Source organism: Microcaecilia unicolor, chromosome 8, assembly GCF_901765095.1.
Source record: "Microcaecilia unicolor chromosome 8, aMicUni1.1, whole genome shotgun sequence".
NCBI lineage: Eukaryota > Metazoa > Chordata > Amphibia > Gymnophiona > Siphonopidae > Microcaecilia > Microcaecilia unicolor.
Window position 1 is genome coordinate 224,944,333 of NC_044038.1, and position 18,847 is coordinate 224,963,179.

Consider the following 18,847-nt stretch of genomic DNA (forward strand, 5'->3'; position numbering starts at 1 on the left):
GAAAGGCAGAGGCTATTCCAATAAAGTAATTACCACTCTCCTGTAAGCCTGCAAGCGTTCCACTTCCGTGGCTTATGCCAGGATTTGGCGCCAGTTTGAAGTCTGGTGTGCTTCCAGAGAGAGCACACCCATGCGGGCTCCTGTCTTGCCGATTCTGGACTTTTTGCAGGATGGTGTACAAAAAGGCTTGGCCTATAATTCCCTGCGGGTGCAAGTGGCAACATTGGCCTTCCTGCATGGCAAGGTTGAAGGCGGGTCTTTAGCTGCTCATCCGGATGTGGCACGGTTTCTTAAGGGGTGCTTCGGCTCCGTCCTCCCGTGCGTGCACCTTGTCCAGCTTGGAACCTGGGGCTAGTGCTGAAGGCCCTTCAGGGTGCTCCCTTTGAACCGCTTCGGCGTGCTTCAGAGAAAGATTTGACACTGAAGGCCATCTTTTTAGTGGCCATTACTTCGGCGAGACGGGTGTCGGAGCTCCAGGCGCTGTCCTGTAGAGACCCTTTTCTGCAGTTTTCAGAGTCCGGGGTCACGGTTCGGACCGTGCCTTCCTTCTTGCCTAAGGTGGTTTCAGCGTTTCACCTAAACCAACCTATTTTCTTGTCCTCCTTTGTTGAGGAGAAGTTTTCAGAATCTTTTGGGCAATTGCACCTGTTGGACGTGCGCAGGACTCTGCTGCAGTATCTGCGAGTTACTCTTTCAGGACCTCTGATCATCTGTTTGTTTTATCAGGTCCTCGCAGAGGGTCTTCAGCGTCTAAAGCCACTATTGCCCGCTGGCTTAAAGAATCTATCTTTTCAGCTTATTTGCTTGCTGGCCGGCCTCCGCCTGATGCCTTTAAGGCGCATTCCACTAGAGGAATTTCCTCTTCTTGGGCTGAAACTGGAGCACTCTCTCTTCAAGAGATTTGTAGTTGAGCAACATGGGCTTCTAAGCTCTCTTTTGCCCGACATTACAGGCTGGATGTGGCTGCCAGGAGGGACGCACATTTTGGAGTGCAAGTGCCGGCGCGTGGTGTGGCTTGTTCCCACCCTATCTACTTTGATACATCCCATCTGTACTGGCTGCATCTGCTTGATGACAAGGAAGGGAAAATTAGGTTCTTACTGTGATAATTTTCTTTCCTTTAGTCATAGCAGATGCAGCCATGATCCCTCCATGTCTGATTCTATCTGTTGTAAATCTATTTCAGGTTGTGTTCGTGTTTCCAGGAGATTCCGTCCTTGGGAGAAAGTCGGAAAACAGTCTTCAGGATTCTTGTTCAATTAAAGGAGGATGACTTAATTCCCTCCAGTTTCATGTTTTGGAGGATGTTTATTCCCTCCGGGAGGATGAGTTTATTCCCTCCAGTTATGTCTCAGTGGAGGATGAGTTTATGCACTCCGGGAGGATGTTTCATTCCCTCCATTCTGAGTTAATGCCCTTTGTTGTAGGGCCATCGTTCGCTGTGAGGAAAGCTTATGTTATTCCCATTGCTGTTTGCCATACTGCTTTGGAAGCTTCAAATACTGAAGAGAGGCAGTGGAGCAAGCTGGTATGAGGCACGGGAAAAAAGTGTGCTCTCTATCTTCCTCTGCTGGTTGATGGACACAACCCATCTGTAATGGCTGCATCTGCTATGACTAATGGAAAGAAAATTATCACGGTAAGAACCTAATTTTCCCTTCTTCCAACAAAGCTGAAATATATTGAAGATTTAGTTCAGGAGTTTGGTTATTTTCTGTTGGATTCACCTTAGATTGTTTAGAAATGGGCAAATAGTAAATTTTATTAATCGGTGGAATCTTACTGAAGATATGCCAAAACTTCAATCAAATATTTTTTCAGGAAATCTATTGGCGATATTCCAAAAGAAACGGGAAAGTTTAAGATCCGCAAGTTTAACCATCTGTTATAATTTTCTATCTGTTCCAGCTTTAAGGAAACCTTATTTTTGTCCTTTATCAACGTTTCCGTTACTGTTTTCAGAGATGAGATCAGATTTCTGGGTTAACGTTTCGGTTTTAATATTTTCAAGTGCCAAAGTTAGTCTTTTATTTACCAGTAAAGCCGTATCTTGAGAAGTTTTTGTAACTGCAGCCGTTAATTGTTGAATAGCTGACCAAATAGATTGTAGAGTTACCGCTTGGGGAGCCTCGGGCTCCATGGTCGTAACATCTGATTTCTGGGGTAGTGTACCACCCTGTGAGGGCCTCTGGTCACCGACTTCCGGTTCCATCGAGTCCTCCACGCTCACCCGAAGAATTGCAGGACAAAGCGGCGGATTAAGCTCCGTTGGGGATATAAGCGGGATCCCTCTCACCGGCTTCCACTGGGGTACTCGAGACAAACCGCAGGAGCGTTTACTGACCGGGGATAAGTGTTTGGGCCAACGGTAGAAGACCCTTTACCGCCCCCTTCCTCTTACTATGCGTCATGTTAGAAAATATAATTTCAGTAACGCAAAAGAGTTTCAGCTCAGGCAACCGTGGAGCCTCAAGCACGAGCCGCCATCTTGACTCCTCCCCATGATCCCTCCCTGATTGACTCTTGTGTTCAGTTTTTCCTGCAGACATGTTCCCTCATTGGGAGAAGTTGGAAAACAGTCTTCAGGATTTCTGTTCTGTTACAGGAGGTTGAGTTCATCCCTCCTTTGTGTTATTGCTATTGTTGTGGGGCGTTCATCCGCTGTGAGGAAAGTTCATGTTATGCTACTTTGTGGTGTAATACTGCTTTGGAAGCTTCAAATACTGAAGAGGCAGATGGAGCTAGCTAGCCATGAGGCACTATGGTTTTTCAGTGCTCTCTATCTCCCCCTGCTGGTTGATGGACACAACCCATTCGTAATGGATTCATCTGCTGTAACTAAAGGAAAGAAAATTACCAAGGTAAGAACCTAATTTTCCCATGGACCCTAGCCTCCCAGTGGTGTTAAGCTACGGGAGATCTAGAGGATGTGATCCAACTGTCCACCGACTTTCAGAATTCTCTGCAGTGGTGGACGATTCGATCCAGTTTGACCTTGGGACGTCCATTCCAAATTCCTCAGCCACAAAAAGTGCTGACGATGGATGCATCCCTTCTGGGGTGGGGAGTTCATGTAGATTGGCTTCACACTCAAGGAGCCTGGTCCTTTCAGGAAACAGGTCTTCAGATCAATCTCCTGGAATTGCCAGCGATCTGCAACGCTCTAAAGGCTTTCAAAGACCGGCTGTCCAACCAAACCATTTTGATTCAGACAGATAATCAGGTTGCCATGTATTACACCAACAAGTGGGGGCACCGGCTCTTGCCCTCTGTCAGGAAGCCGTCCAGATGTGGCTTTGGGCACGCCGTCACGGCATGTTTCTCCAAACCACGTTTCTGGCAGGTGTAAACAGTCTGGCCGACAGGCTGAGCAGAGTAATGCAACCTCACGAGTGGTCACTGAATATGGCTGTAGTCCCCAAGATCTTCCGAGCGTGGGGCACCCCCTCGGTGGATCTTTTTGTCACTCAGATCAATCACAAGGTCCCTCAGTTCTGGTCCAGGCTTCAGGCCCACGACAGACTAGCGTCAGATGCCTTTCTCCTACATTGCTGTATGCATATCCTCCCATTTCTCTGGTGCTGCTGCGGCTAAGAAAGCAAATAGAATGTTAGGTATTATTAGGAAAGGAATGGAAAACAAAAATGAGGATGTTATAATGCCTTTGTATCGCTCCATGGTGCGACCGCACCTCGAATATTGTGTTCAATTCTGGTCGCCGTATCTCAAAAAAGATATAGTGGAATTAGAAAAGGTGCAGAGAAGGGCAACGAAAATGATAAAGGGGATGGGACGACTTCCCTATGAGGAAAGGCTAAAGCGGCTAGGGCTCTTCAGCTTGGAGAAAAGGCGGCTGAGGGGAGATACGATAGAGGTCTATAAAATAATGAGTGGAGTTGAACGGGTAGATGTGAAGCGTCTGTTCACGCTTTCCAAAAATACTAGGACTAGGGTGCATGCGATGAAGCTACAATGTAGTAAATTTAAAACGAATCTGAAAAAACTCTTCCTTCACTCATTGTGTAATTATACTCTGGAGTTTGTTGCCAGAGAATGTGGTAAATGCGGTTAGCTTAGCGGAGTTTAAAAAAAGGTTTGGACGGCTTCCTAAAGGAAAAGTCCGTAGACCGTTATTAAATGGACTTGGGGAAAATCCACGGTTTCTGGGATAAGCAGTATAAAATGTTTTGTACTTTTTTGGGATCTTGCTGGGTATTTGTGATCTGGATTGGCCACTGTTGGAAACAGGATGCTGGGCTTGATGGACCTTTGGTCTTTCCCAGTATGGCAATACTTGCGTACTTGTGTACTGATGAATGGAACAGGCTTGCTCTTGGAATTCAGTCCACAGACCATACTCCAGTAGAGCGCAGAGTTTGTCTTCAGGCACGTCAGCACCTAAATGGGCTAGCTTGGCATAGCTCTAGGCTCCTTTTGCTGGAGGGGGGTCCCTGTCCCTATCCCAGCTCCGGTTGGGAGTATCCCCCTGGGGCTCCACTGGCTGCCTAGAAGCTTTATTCCCTTGTTTATCAGGGGAAGGAAGTTAATTTAGAAAATGAAACCTCTCAAACCGGAAGAGCCAGGCGGGGTGACAGCAGGGATCCTGGTGAGTCGTGGGCTACTTTCCACAGGCATGCAGGCAGGTAGCCTTTAAGGACTGAAGATGGTCTTAGCGGCTATGGTGTTGACAACGAAGGTTTTAGAACTGCGGGCCTTGTGCTGTGTACCATCTCTCCTTCTTGGAGGATTTGATGTCGGGACAGTTCTCCTCTTAAGGTTATTTCCCTATTTCTCAGTGTTGGCTCAACCAAAATAAAGATTGCATTCTATTAGTGACATCGCCGTTATAAGCTGGAGACCCCCCCGCCCCCCAGTAGAGTCCAGTATTTTTCTCTGTCTTTAGAGGCGGTAGGTTGCTGTTTGGTGCCCCTGAGTCCCCTGGCCTAGCTCCTTACTTTGGTCAAAGCCATGCAGAGTGATTGAACCTAAGGGACACTCCTAGGCTTACGGACTTGATCCATGCCTAGTCGAGTGCAAAGTTGGACTCTGCAGCCCTCCAGTTCGCACTTGGTAGTGCTGCTGGTTGTGGCTTTAGGATCGATCCCCTGGGACCTTACCCGGGAGGGGGGGTGTACTCTCTTCTCCCTTCCCTCCTTCCTGGCTTCTCTGCATGGATATCAGTGTACACAAACTCATGCCGACACTTTACAAGGTATATGAAAAAATTAAAAATCTGTCTTTGGTAATGCAAGTAATCAACAGAGTGAAATATTGTGTGCTGCAACTACATTTCAGGTAAAAAAAAATGTCACAATGTAGTTGCAGCACACAATATTTTTACTCTTATTTGCATTACCAAGGACTCTGTTATTTTTTACATGCCTTGTAAAGTGTCTGAGTTCGTGTATACTGATATCAACACCCATCTGGATTGATGTGTTGACTCCTGAGGCAGTTGCCCTTTGCTGAAATGCAGATCTGTTGGGGGACCATTCCCCCTACATACCAGTGGGCTCTTTGTGGGGGGTGGGGGTGTAGGTCAGAGGACCTTGGGTTAGCAAAGATTTTCCTTGTGCAATAAGAGAATCTACCACTGTCTCGATACTAACTCTTTCAAAAACTCACAGTGGTGGATGCAAAACGCTGTATCCCGGTAACTTTTCAGCAACTTGGTAACATAACTCTCCATATTTTTCATAAACAGTGGAATGGGTGCAACAGGGTGATTAATTACTTGTAAAATCCTTCTGGGATTTAAAAAATTTGGAGCAAAAATAGTGGATCAAGAAACTGCAGTAGGAATTGTCTGGATAAACGTTTTTGTTTTGTATAGAATACTGGTAAAAGCAAACTAGCCAACGAGGAATTACGACAGAAAATTGGGTGAAGAACCTATTAAATAGGAACAGAATTCAATTGTCTATTTTGATGATGGTGACTACTGAGAATATCTGAGTGCTTGGGTTAGTTTTTCCAGTATATTTGTAACAGACAATGATTTGAGAGGCAAAATAGATAAAAATGTGACACACAGTGGAAGATAATCTGAAATGTAAGTCCAATATCCACTTAACTGAACAAGAACTTGGAGTAGCTAAACAGGAAAAACTTAAAAATTTGTTACATTGGCAGTCTAATAAGCTAAAAAGGAAATTCAGTAGTATGGTTTGGGGTGGAAAATATTAGGAAACCTGTGCTTAGCTCAAAATGTAGGCATCAAGAGCTAAAACTAACTTTAATTACTCTGTATTCTCTTTTCTCCATTTCTTTGACTTTATTGGTTGCTTTTTAGCTTCAGGGTTTTGTTTTTCTGGACATCTTATATCCTTTTAATGTTTTTTTTAAACATTCAAATACTCAGTAGGAAATGCATTTGTACTTAAGAATTCAAGGGCATGGGGTTAGGAGTGATATGAAGGGAAGTAGGCTGAGGAATAAGAAGAAATTCTGTTCTGAGAGATGGTAGGTTCCTGGAATAACAGAGAAGCCATTAGATGGGACCAGGTCTCTAACAAACCTCAGGAGCCAGGCTGCCATGGTGCTTAAAAGTTGCACTTGGCACCTGGGATTTATGCCCTTGAATGAAATTTTAAAAGGTGAGACCACTCCAAAGTGTGTGGCTCATGCTCAAAGAGGCAAGTCACTGTAGGGACGCCGGAGATGTGCTGGTCTGTTTTCTTCTGAAGCTTGAAACCAGCCAGGTGAGGGGAATAGGTTACAGTGGCTTCACTTGTCAGGGCAGTGGTCTCACACAGCTGACAAGTATGCTTTGGGAAGGGAGACTGCTGGCTTCTACCAGTGATTTGCAGAGGCATCTTAAGGAACTGATTTATGTATGTTTAAAACTTGCTATACCGCCTTTTCTGAAGATAATAGGTCAAGGTGGTGTGCAATACAATAAAAACATAAATTGCTAAAGTTTCTTTGCCCACAGACACAGAATAAGAATGAACCTTGATAAACCTGATTATAAAATAGCTACTGTTGATATGAGAGTGGATTCTCACCGACCCCCCCCCCCCCCCCCCCCCCAAAAAAAAAAAAAAAAACAACCCAAATTGCTACGGACAGTAGTGGAGAGGTGTGGAAAGGTCTTGACTGGCTGGTTTCTAGATTATATAAAATTGTTGAGGGCTTGCTTGGAACAGATGCAGAGGACAGTGACAGGAATAGAATTGAGAAGGGTACTCATTCCTAAGCTAGGATAGGGTCTCGTATCTAGTGTGGTTGTAGTACTGTACTTGTATCATGCCAAAGAGTCTCTTCTGGAGTTCATAGGTTGTAAAATATAGAAAGCCTGTCCAAAGTGTGCTTGGAAGTTTTTTTTTTTTTTGCTTTTTTTTTTTTAATCGGAACTGTGGCACCCAGTAGAATGAAAAATATTTCTGCATTTTTTTCATACTTGGAAAATCTTCTCCCCCTCAACCTGATTCACAGGATAATCACAGTACATTGACACTTATCAATGCAGTTCTTGTTTTTCTGCTTTACCCCAGTGACTGTTTTTTTTATTGATTTGTATGGGTATGTCCTAGGTCAGTATTCTGCGATGCAAGGCCTGTGGCCAATGGTGGCCCCCAGAGATTTTCTAGGGTGTTGCCCCCCCCCCCCCCTCATTGTCATTCTTGCTTTTTTTTTTTTTGCTATTTTCTGCTTCATTACAAAAATGGAGAAGAGGATTGTGGAGGGGGGGAATGCTTGCTTAAAAAGCTCAAAGGTGGGGTGGAAGAGATGGATGTCATCAAAACATTTTGATAATAGTGTTGTAGGCCCACGTGGGAAGATATTTTGGTGGTTGTTCAGGCCTCGTGGATCCAGAGTGGTTCTGAGGTGTAAAAAAAAAAGAAACACTTTCCTATTTCTTGTAAGGCTGTATCATTTTGGAATTCCTTACCATTTGAAATTTGGTTGATAGGAAAGTATCTGTATTTTAGGAAATCACTTAAGACTTAATTTTTATACCTTAAAATACTTATGAAATACTTTACTATATGTATTAGCATTGATATGTAACATCTGAACATTTGGTTAACTCTTGCTTAATATGTAATCTGCTTTGAACTATTTATGGTATTAGCGGGATATAAATCTAGTATAATGTCCTTAGGTGATAGCATCTTCTCTCTCCGTAATTCTCATAGGGTTCTGATAGGGCTTTTCTGGTACAGTGTGTTTTGGCAATCTTTATAAAGTTTCCAAATGATGAAATGCGCCACCTTGTATCTTTCTGTATGGGAATATTTCCCCATCAGAATTTTACTGCTAGCTATAAGATGGGGAATCATTTATACTGTGTTTCCCCGAAAATAGGACATCCCCCGAAAATAAGACCTAGTAGCGGTCTTGCTGCAATTGGAAAATATAAGGCCCCCCCCCCCCCCACCCCCACCAAAGTAAGACCTAGCAAAGTTTTTCTTTTAAAGCAGGGCTGCCGAGAGCTGGACAAGGCCCCACCCGCCCTCTGTCGCTCCCGGAACTAACCTTAAACGCCTCCTTTCACCTTCGCACTCGCAGCAGCAGGGCAGACCTCTTCTTCCTTACGTGCCCCGCCCTCTGCCCTGCTGCTGCGAGTGCGAAGGTGAAAGGAGGCGTTTAAGGTTAGTTCCGGGAGCGGTGGAGGGGGGGCCCGGCGACCTCGCGTGGGGGGGCGACCCCGATGTTTCCCCGAAAAATAAGACCTAGCGCGTCTTGGGGATCAAAAATTTATATAAGACAGTGTCTTATTTTCAGGGAAACACGGTACCTCTCTTTCAGAATCTACATATGTTTGTCACACCATTTTATTTCTCTCTGCTTGCTGTGAACCGCCTTGTCCGTGATCCATGCAGCTATCGGTCTGCCATCCATAAGATCCTTAGCGCCAGCAGCAGATGAATCCAGAGACTAGTGGGTTGTGACCATCCACCAGCAGTTGAAGATAGTGCTGAACTGAAGCGATTTATAGGATGGAATGTTCCCTGACAATTCTGTATTCTCTGTCTCCAGCAGGCGGATGGATGGTATCTTCCTTGCTCCTGGCTGCTGCTGGCTCCTGTTCTGCTTTTCAGTGTGCTGCATTTGGGGGAGTATGCCTGGTCACCCCAGGACCCTCGCCCCCCCTGTGTCCCTCTCCAGCCCGCCCTTCCTCATAAAGTTTGGGTAGGGGGTGCTGTTTTGGTCACTATTGTCAGTCTGGTTGCAGCACTGATTTTTAATATCAGGAAGGGGTCTGATTATCAGACCTGGGCTCAGTAGGAGAGTATGTTTGGAAGCATTTGCAGCAGCTTCAGGTCTCTTCAGGCAGGACCCCGACAGCGGAGTTTCCTGGATGAGTGTGCCTTTAATTTTTGCTGTGTGTTGGGGCTGTGCTTTGCATTTACTTCTACTTTCATTTTGAGAGGAGGAAAAAAGACAATGGCTGCATAATTGGTTAAATGCTGCTCCGACTGTGGAAAGCGGAGGACAGTGTTTTCAGTGTGCAGGAGGCTGTACCCGTTCCCAGATGACGTAGGGAGGCTGCGGATGCGGAAGAGGCGGTTATTTTCCATATGGGTGAAGCATGCAAAGTCCCTTCTGCTTGCTCCCTCCTGGCGGCCATTTTGCAGCACGAGTCTGGGACTACACTACTGGCACTCCAGGTCTTTAATCTTCTGCCAAATAAGCTGGCACATGCTTGCAGTTCAGGGGTTGGTACCAGGGTAGGGGTATCTGAGCCCTTCTCCCCAGAGTTTCTTATTGCATAATGTCTGTTTATTGATGTCCAATTATGCCCCTATCTAGATGACTTGCTGATCAGGGCCTCTTCAGCTCAGAAGAGCAGTCGGACCACTGCTCAGGTCATCTGTCTGTTGGTCGTCAGGATGCATAATCAACCTACCCAGAAGTTGGTGCCCATGCAGGTACTAGAGTATCTGGGGGTTCATTTCGACACAGCTCCTGGCATGGTATTCTTAACGGACCGACAGGTCAAATTGGGATCACAGGTCCACTGCCTTCGTTCTCCCTCTCCTCAAGTTTGGGATTACGTTCAGGTTCTGGGGTTGATGGTGGCGACCCTGGATATGGTACCGTGGCCTGATGCTCACGTGCGCCCATTGCAAGCAGTCCGTCTTAAGCTGTTGGTCACTTGTGGCTCAGAATTATATTTCTCTTCATTGGATGATTACGCTGCATGGCTTAATGGCTGTGAATGGTAGTCGTGACAGATGCAAGTCTTATGGGATAGGGGGCTCATTGGCTTCACCACGTGGCTCAGAGTCTTTGGTCCTTGAAGGAGGTGCAATGGCCGATGAATAGATCGGAACCTCAGGCAGTATGCTTGGCTCAGCTGGCGTTCCAGACCCTGGTGGAGGACAAGCTGGTGTGGATTCTGACTGTAGTATATATCAGTTGGCAAGGTGGCATGAGCAGTGAGGTCCTGGCGCTCAAGGCTCGGCTGCTCATCCATTGAACGGAGTCATATCTGCAGCTGCTCTTCAGAGCACGTATTGTGGGAGTACAGAATGTCAAGGTGGGTTATCTGAGCAGGAGAATGGGCGCTGATGCAGTCAGCGTTCCAACAGATCGTCCACAAGTGAGGAACTACGTTCATGGATCTCATGGTGACCTACTGCAATGCCAATGCTCCATGGTTTTTCAGGAGAGAGAATGTGGCTCGGAAGGATTGGATGCCCTTCTTCGGACATGACTGGAAGTGGCCTCATTTGTGTTCCCTCCCTTGCCCATGATAGGCAGGGTACTCAGAGGATTCTTCACCATCCGGGTTGAATAATTCTAGTCGCTGTGGACTGGCCCCGCCGACCGTGGTATGTGGACTTGTTCTAGTTGCAAATGGACAAACCCTTTCGTCTGCTCTTCTGCCTGGACCTTATGGCTCAGGACCTGATTCAGATGGAGGATCCATCCCACTTTGGTCTTACAGCCTGGCTATTGTGGGTGAAGTTGAGGAAGAAAGGGTTCTTGCCAAAGGTCATTGCAACTCTTCTTCAAGCAAAGAAGCATTCTACTTTGGCGGCTTATGCACGGATGTGGCAGTTGTTCCAAGTGTTGGTGAGTAGGTGCTTTCTCCATTTCAGGTTTCTCTGTCCCAGATCTTGGCCTTTTTTCAAGTTGGTCTGATAAAAGGTCTGATGTATTAATCTCTGCGGGTGCGTGTAGTGGCCTTAGCATGCTGTAGAAGCCGTCCTCTACATTTGTCATTAGTGTCTCATCCTGATGTCATTTGTTTCTTGAAGGGAGTCAGTTGTCTTAGAACCCTGTATGCCCGCTGTATCTGGACTGGAACCTCAACTTGGTTCTGCAGGCGCTCCAGAAGGCACCTTTTGAGCACTTGTGTGGGCTTCTTTTGAAGGATCTTAAAATAGATTTCCTTGTTGCCATCTCGCTGCACGCTGGGTGTCTGACATTCAGGCATTAAACCTGTTGCAAACTTTCCATTTTTCTACAGACAGGGTGATGGTTCCATCATTTTGTCTGACCTTAACCATTATTTCTCCCTGTCTTTCGAGAGGATGCATACCCTCGGGACTTTCCTTCGTGCCATCTCCTGGATGTCCGCCGTGTTCTCCAGATAGTGCACTGTTCTTAGGGCCTCTCAAAGGGGAGGTGGCAGCTAACTCACTAGGTGAAGGATGCTATTACGTTGGCTTATTTGCTTGTGAATAAACCTCTGCCGCTTTCGGGCACACTATACTTAGGTGGTGGTCACTTGGTTGGAGGCACGCCTGTTCTCTTTGGAGAAAATTTGCAGAGCGACCAGAGTCATCGCTTCATACCGTCTCGAGATATTACCGACTGGACATAGCTGTATGTGCGGATGTGGTCTGGGGTGACTGCCACAGGAGCTTCTGATTCATGCACTACTTAAGGACTGCTTTGCTACAGCCAACTAATATCTGGATTTATCTTCAGGTGCTGTGGAACAAAAAATTCTTTCCTGATAATTTTCTTTTCTTTAGTTGCAGCAGATGAATCCAGAGGGCCCCCCACCCCTTGTGTTTCTCTGCGTGTACTCGGTTCTTGTTGCATGTTTGTTTTAGAGGGTTCTTTCAGTCAAGTTGTGCTGTCAGTTTGGGAACTGTAATGTGGAGAAGAAGAAATATCCTAATCTGGTTTCCTTCTGCTTATGAAAACACTGACTGACCAGTGAGCGTTCCATCCCATAAGTCACTTCAGTTCAGTGCTCTATCTCCACCTGCTGGTAGGTGGTCGCAATCCACTAGTCTCTGGATTAATCTGCTGCTACTAAAGGAAAGGAAATTCAGGTAAGACACTGTTCTCCTCTCTTTAACTGAAACCTGATAGAATGATGTATTCCTAGGACAGTTGATTATGTATAAGCTAGTTCACAGCAAGTATAGAAAAAAATGGTAAGAGACACATGAAGATTTTCTAAGAAATTAAAATGATTAGTCATTTTGTAGTTGTATGTAAAGGGTATCTCTCACCCATTGGAAAGTTTGTGCATTCTGTATCATGCATGAACCAGAAAAGCACTGGGATCATGACCCTATGGAGAATAAAGAAGTGATCACCTTGGACATTCTGACTGATAAAAGTAGTGAAGGAGAAAATCATGAGAACTGCATAGATAATAGGGGTCTCTGTAATGAGTACTTATGTGGGGAGGGAGAAGATAAAGTATGAAGAAATGCAATCTGAGACCAAGAAAACATGGAAGAAATGTTGGGAATGTGGGAACACACATTCCAATTTATTAGAATCAAAGGGAAGGCAACAAAACTGATTAGAAGATGGAGGCACGTCAGGCTTTTACAGCCTGATACCTAAACATATAGTGGTGCTTAAGGGTTAGTGTAGTGATAGACAATCAAAATGGGACTCTTGGTATAACTAAAATGCTGAAGAATAGGGCTGCAGTTTAATAGTTAATTCTGCAATTAATGCTTTAATCACAATTTAAAAAAATAATCACATTGCAGCATCTCTTACCTCCTCTAGACATCTCATCTGCTGTCTTCCACTCCTAACCCCTGTCCTGCGTAATGTGACATCTTCTCAGCCAGTCTCCCTTGAAAGCGGTCTTTTGTTTATCCTTGCCGATGGCAGCATTGTACATAAGGTTGCCTGCAGCCTGGTCTGAAGCTTTTCCAGAAACAGGAAGCAATGTCAGGAGGTGGGATGGTCCAGAGGGAAAGCTTAGGAGCAGGCAGCATATATGCAACACTGTCAGTTCCAGGGACTAACAAAAGACCACCTTTTAAATAAGACTGGGGGGGGGGGGGGAACTAATAGTGGGGCAGATCCTGAACTGTGTATGGGGGGAGGTATGTGAGTTGCAGACCCATGAGCTGAACTAGAGGGGCCACATATGGAAGCTATGGCTGAGGCACTAAGCTCCAGCATCCACGAGAAAAACGGTGCTGCTCACCACCAAGTTTGTGCTGCTGCTCATTGGGGTAGAGGGGAGGGAGGAAGAGAAGAGAGATAATGGACCCCAGGAAAGAAAAAGATAACTGAAGGGAGAGATGTGGGAGGGATGGAGATTATCATCCCGAAGGGAAAGGGGATGGGTTTTGATATACTGCCTTTCTGTGGTTACAGTCACAGCGGTTTATTATCTACAGGTACTTCCATAGCATCTGCTTACAGTGTTCTGAACCAGCAGGTATTACCTGTTCCCACCAGCAGGTGGAGGTAAAGAGAAATTCCTTAGCATCCCTCCGGACCGGACCAGGATTGGACTGTTGGGTTGTGCCCGCCTACCAGCAGGTGGAGACTGAGAAAAAACTCTGACTCTAGAGAGCCAATAGGAGCCCTGGCCATGTGACCTTAGCCTCAGTATTTTCTCAGTCTCTCAGCAGGTAGGAAGTGAGCCCATTAGTCTCTCTCTCTCTTTTTCTCTATAAGATATTACAGATATATTTATAATACTTCTTCTGTGCTTGGAATCGTAATTAGAGGCTTGACAGGGTTTCTTTTCTTTCTTTGACGCCTCTGGGGTGTTAAACTCTGGTGTCTCGAGTCCACCCCCCTTCCTCCCCATCTCCCTGGCTTAGCAGGGAAGGGCCGTCCCTTTCTCTGGAAAGGTGTACCGTCTTTGGGAGAGGCAGCCACTTTTAATAGGCAGCTGTTTTTAAAGAATTAAATCAAGTAAAAGAAAATTAAAAAAAAAAAAAAAAATTTAATTCAAATGAAAGGAATTTAAAGGAAGTAGTTTTTGCTTTCCCCAGTCTTATAACGAGCAGGTAGCTCTTCTGTCTTATTCTGTTTGAAGAGTCTTTATTTTCTTTTCTGGCGGAGCTATTTAAAAAAAAAAAAAAAAAAAAGTGAAAAGTCAGTGTCTGTGACTTTAATTGGTGGTTTTTTGTTATCTTCATTATTTTTCCTCTGCTATCCGGCGTTGTTAGCGGCGGTAGTTGTAAAAAAAAAAAAAAAAAAAAGAGGCGCGAACTGTTAAGCTCGTGTTCGCTCTTGGACAGGTCTGTATAGCTTGGGAGCTGTATTGACGGTTCCTGTCGGGCCAGAGGCTAAACCATGTTTTGTGCGGCATCGGAGGTTATTTGTTTTTCAGCGGCACGGATTTCCTGCTTCTTCGTCGGTCTGGTCAGTGGTTTTCTCCCCCGAACTTTATTCTTCTCATTTTGGCGCGCTTGGCCGCCATTGTTTTGCCTGCAGCTGCAATTTCCCTTGATGCGGCAGCGTTTTTCTGCTTTTACTGTGTTTGGCTGTTTGTGCAATGGAAAGGAGATATTGTTTCTACGGTAGTTGGGGCAATTGGTAGTATATTTTCCCCGCAATTAATTTTTACATGTATTTTTCAAGCTATTAAAAAACAAAAACGAAATGTTACGATGCGAATGGCGCTCATTTTGTTTTTCCCTCTGTTTTTTCTCCGTCGGGGACTTTTTGGTTGCTAGCAATGTTGTGAATTAAAGTGCAGCTCAGTTGGTGGTTTCTTTGTTCTTGGCAAGACTCCGATTTCAAAGTGCAGCTCAGTCGGGAATTCTCTGTTTTAGACAATGGGGCGAATTAAATTATATCTCAGCTCCAAAATAACCAATTTCCTATTCCTTTCCCTTGTGTGTGATGTTTGGAGGAAAGGTCTCTGCTATTGTCTAGCGCAGTTTTTATGGAGGTCCAGTGTGTGTCACTCTGTGTCTTTCTCATTTCCTGGTGAATAGGACTACATTGTCTAATAGTCAATTGATTAGTACTTTACAAATCTGGCCATAATATCTTAGCTCCTTTCAAGCATTTCCCTTCATGGCTATGATGTTATACAGTGTTTTAAGAACTTAACAAACATTTTCTATGGCATAGGCTATCTGGTTCAGGTGCCATTGTTTGGTACTTTACAATGCTGGACATAAGATCTTAATTCCTTTCAGGAATTTTCCTCCGTGGCTATGTTCTTATACAGTGTTTTAAGATCTTAACAAACGTTCTCTAGAGCGTAGGCTATATGGTTCAGATGCCATGTGCAATGAAATACATTGTCTGATACTCAATTGTTGCGTACTTTGCAATTCTGGACATAAGGTCTTACTTCCTTTCAGTAATTTTCTTTCATGGCTATGCGTTCTCTTTGGCATAGCAGATGACAGTTGCATAGGCTACATGGTTCAGATGGTTCTCATATTCTAGGAGACTCAGTCCTGTCTACCGAGCACCCAGTTTTCTCAGATGCTTTAGAAGGCATGTTTTATTCACATCTTCTCTACTTTCCAACTGTCTTGGAGTTTCTCATGTGTTATCTTAGTTTTCTTCTAGGACTTACAAGATATATGTCCACTTAGGGAGTAAAGTTATCAGGTCAATTTGCATTTTCTCCCACTTAAGGATAGTGGGAGGTCCTCATGCCATCTACTTGTATTTTTGTTTCCTCTATCTATTCAGCCTGGGCACATGGTAAACATTCTGGTTTTGTCCAGTATGACCATCCATAACATCTGCTATCCCTTTCTCTTCCTTACAGATTTTAGGGTCTTGTTTCAAGCTTTCTTGACGTCAGGTACAGTCTTGTCTCCTGTGGCACAAATTCACCACCTTTTCTGTAATAGGTATTTTCCAGGTCTATTCCTTTTCATTTTCATTTTATTCTTCCTCTCTCCAGAGTTTTTTTTCTCTTGGAAGGAGATTCACTCATTTCTGTGCATTTTTTGCCATAAGGGCATAAGTGTTGCCATAATGGGAAAGGCCAAGAGTCCCCATCCTGTTTTCAGATGGGGTCAATCCAGATTGCAAATACCACATTCATATCTTGTGAGTGTGCATCTGTTCATCTCTGTACATCTCAGTGAGGAAGGAGGCATGACATGATATGAGGTTTGGGGAGATCCGGTAAAATTAAAGGCCAGTGTGTCTCAGTCCACGCTCAACATATGGTGATCCTTTCATTTTCATTCTATATGTCCTCATTCCAGACCTTCCTTTCAATTGGAAGGGGATTCTTTCACTTCCTGTGCATTTTTGCTATTAGTATATGAGTATGGTCATACGGGGAAAGTCTAAGAGTCCATTAACCCCAGCATCCTGTTCTCAGTTGTGGTCAATCCAGGTTGCAAGTACCACATTCATTTCTTATGGATGTGGGTCGGTACATCTTAGTACATCTCAGTATAGGAGGAGTAATGTCCGTGATACGAGGATGATAAGGTCCTCATTACCAGTTTTCTTGCCCTGCTCTTCAGTCTCGCGTCGGCTCCGCGCACTTTTTTCTTAAATTATGGTCATAGTAGCAGCGGCGCTCATGAAACTACGTCTCGTCGTTTCATCCTTTCCATAGATGTCTGGTTCATTACAGACAGTCTTATTGGCAGAGTTGTCAGGTCAAGCAACAGGTGGTGCATTTCGGGCACACTCTAGGTTACGGGGTGCATGTAGCCAGGTCTCTCTTTTGAGCTCTCGTGTGATCTCATTAGATTTCATAGCATGTTTCTATTTTTTCTCTCTTTGTTTAGTCAAGTTGGCGCAGACTGTTTTTGTCTTCTCTACAAGCGTCCCACTATCTGTTTTCTCTGGATGTTCTTGGGCCTTCGGCCATTACCTTGCTCTATTTTGCAGAGTAAAATTTTACTTTCTAGCTCCCAAGAAGGAATTTTTTCTTCATTCGCTTTGGAGTCTCGGTAGTCTTTTTTGGGCAGCTTTTCACTCTGTCAATTTCGTGACCATTGAAGGAAAAAAAAAAAAAGTTCTCAGTGGATAGTACCTTAAGGGGAGGTCCCAGTTCTACAACTATTTCTTTTCGCTCTGACCTTCCATGTGCCTCGCTTACTCTCTTGCTAAAAAGACTTGTCAGCGGCAGAGATAGATGCCCTCTCCTATCCAGATATTTATCTCTGATGGAATCCCTCCGCTCAGTTGGCCTCTGTATTCTCACTAGTGGTCTGGTGGTTGAGATTGAGCATTCTTCCTGCAGGTATGCCGGGAGCATATACACAGTGACCAGTTTTTTGATGGCTGCATCTGTGAAAATATATATGTATATTTATAGTTCTACTACATATGTACATATGTAATTCCACACTGGGAAAAGCTCAAAGGTCCTATTGAGCCCACGTTTCTGTCCACGGCCAATCCAGACCATGAGCACCTGGCTAGATTCCTAAATGTACAAACATTCTATACATGCTGTTCCTGGAACTGTGTAGTATTTTATGGACTTCTATATGTTTCTAACAGATGAAAGGTACTAACAAGTGTCTACTGTTGATTTATTCCCGTTTTCACTAATTGGGGTCCACGACAAGAGTCTCAGGTGATTGGCTTGCAGAGGCAACAGCTACAGATGATTCTTTCTCTCTCAGTTGAATTGCGCTCTGAGATATGTTTTTTTTTTTTTCATGTTGGGTAACTGCAGCGGCTGTCAGTTTATTTGGACCTTCAGTCTAGTTTGCAGCAAGGATTTAGGTACCTTCTTCTTCTGCATAGTATTTAACTGCATTCTTGTTTTTACCTATTTAGCTTCTAGTGATCAGGTACTTTCTCACTGACAGGCTTTACATACTTCCAATCTGTTGCTAGGTCAGCAATAGTCTACAATATCTGGAGTATTGTACTTCAGGATTTCGGTTTCCACTTTCTCAGCTGAGGTAGATTCATTGCAGTTTTTTGTTTCCAGGCGACTCTGCTTCTACCTTTGTCATCCTTCTTTCAGTCGTTTTTTCTCGAGTCTTTCTGTCCTTTCTGCTGCACTGATGCGGTAGGGGACAATATTTAGCGGTCACTTGGTAGGGGACAATGTTCAGCGTCGCTTGGACTTTTCAGCCTTAGCTTTTTTGCTTTGTAGTCATTCTATTTAGTTTATTGGCGGTTCTTGGATCGTCAAGCTTTGGCTTCGTATTCATCCTAGTTTGGGTGTCTTCAGGGACTCTACCACATTCTCAATGTCTGTCCCTCCCGTAAGATTACTGCTTTGGTACTTCCCAACAGTCCAATCCTGGTCCGGTCCGGAGGGATGCTAAGGAAGGAGAAATTAGATCTTACCTGCTAACTTGCTTTCCTTTAGTCCCTCCGGACTGGACCAGGCCCCTCCCATGTTCTGTCAACTCTTTAGATTCTTTTATTAAGTTTGGAAGTGTATTCGTTCCTTTACCACACGTGGAATGTTTAAAAAAAAAAAAAAAAAAGACTTTGCGTGGTCCATACCACTTCTCTGGTGGTTGCTGGTGAGCTCGGTTGCTGGAATATATATAAAACCTTAATGGGTCATACCACTTCTCTGGTGAGAGTTGCTGGTGAGTTCAGTTGCTGGAATATATATAAAGCCTTAAATACGTCATACCACTTCTCTGCCGAGAGTTGCTGGTGAGCTCAGTTGATGGAATATATATATATATAAAACCTTAATGGGTCATACCACTTCTCTGGTGAGAGTTGCTGGTGAGCTCAGTTGCTGGAATATATA

The 18,847-nt window shown here is 44.6% G+C and overlaps 1 protein-coding gene across 7 annotated transcripts in view; it reads left to right on the plus strand.

The window, feature by feature from the left end:
* The window catches only part of NCOA5 (nuclear receptor coactivator 5), a 133,405-nt gene that overhangs the window by 17,111 nt on the left and 97,447 nt on the right, over nucleotides 1-18,847 (plus strand). For 2 of the 7 annotated variants that reach the window (XM_030212926.1, XM_030212930.1), the window contains exon 1: nucleotides 18,224-18,228. The exons of the other annotated variants lie outside the window; for them this stretch is intronic. The gene's annotated coding sequence lies outside the window, so the exon portion shown is untranslated. Of the gene's footprint in view, nucleotides 1-18,223; nucleotides 18,229-18,847 lie in introns of those variants that run through there. 7 annotated transcript variants of the gene reach the window in all.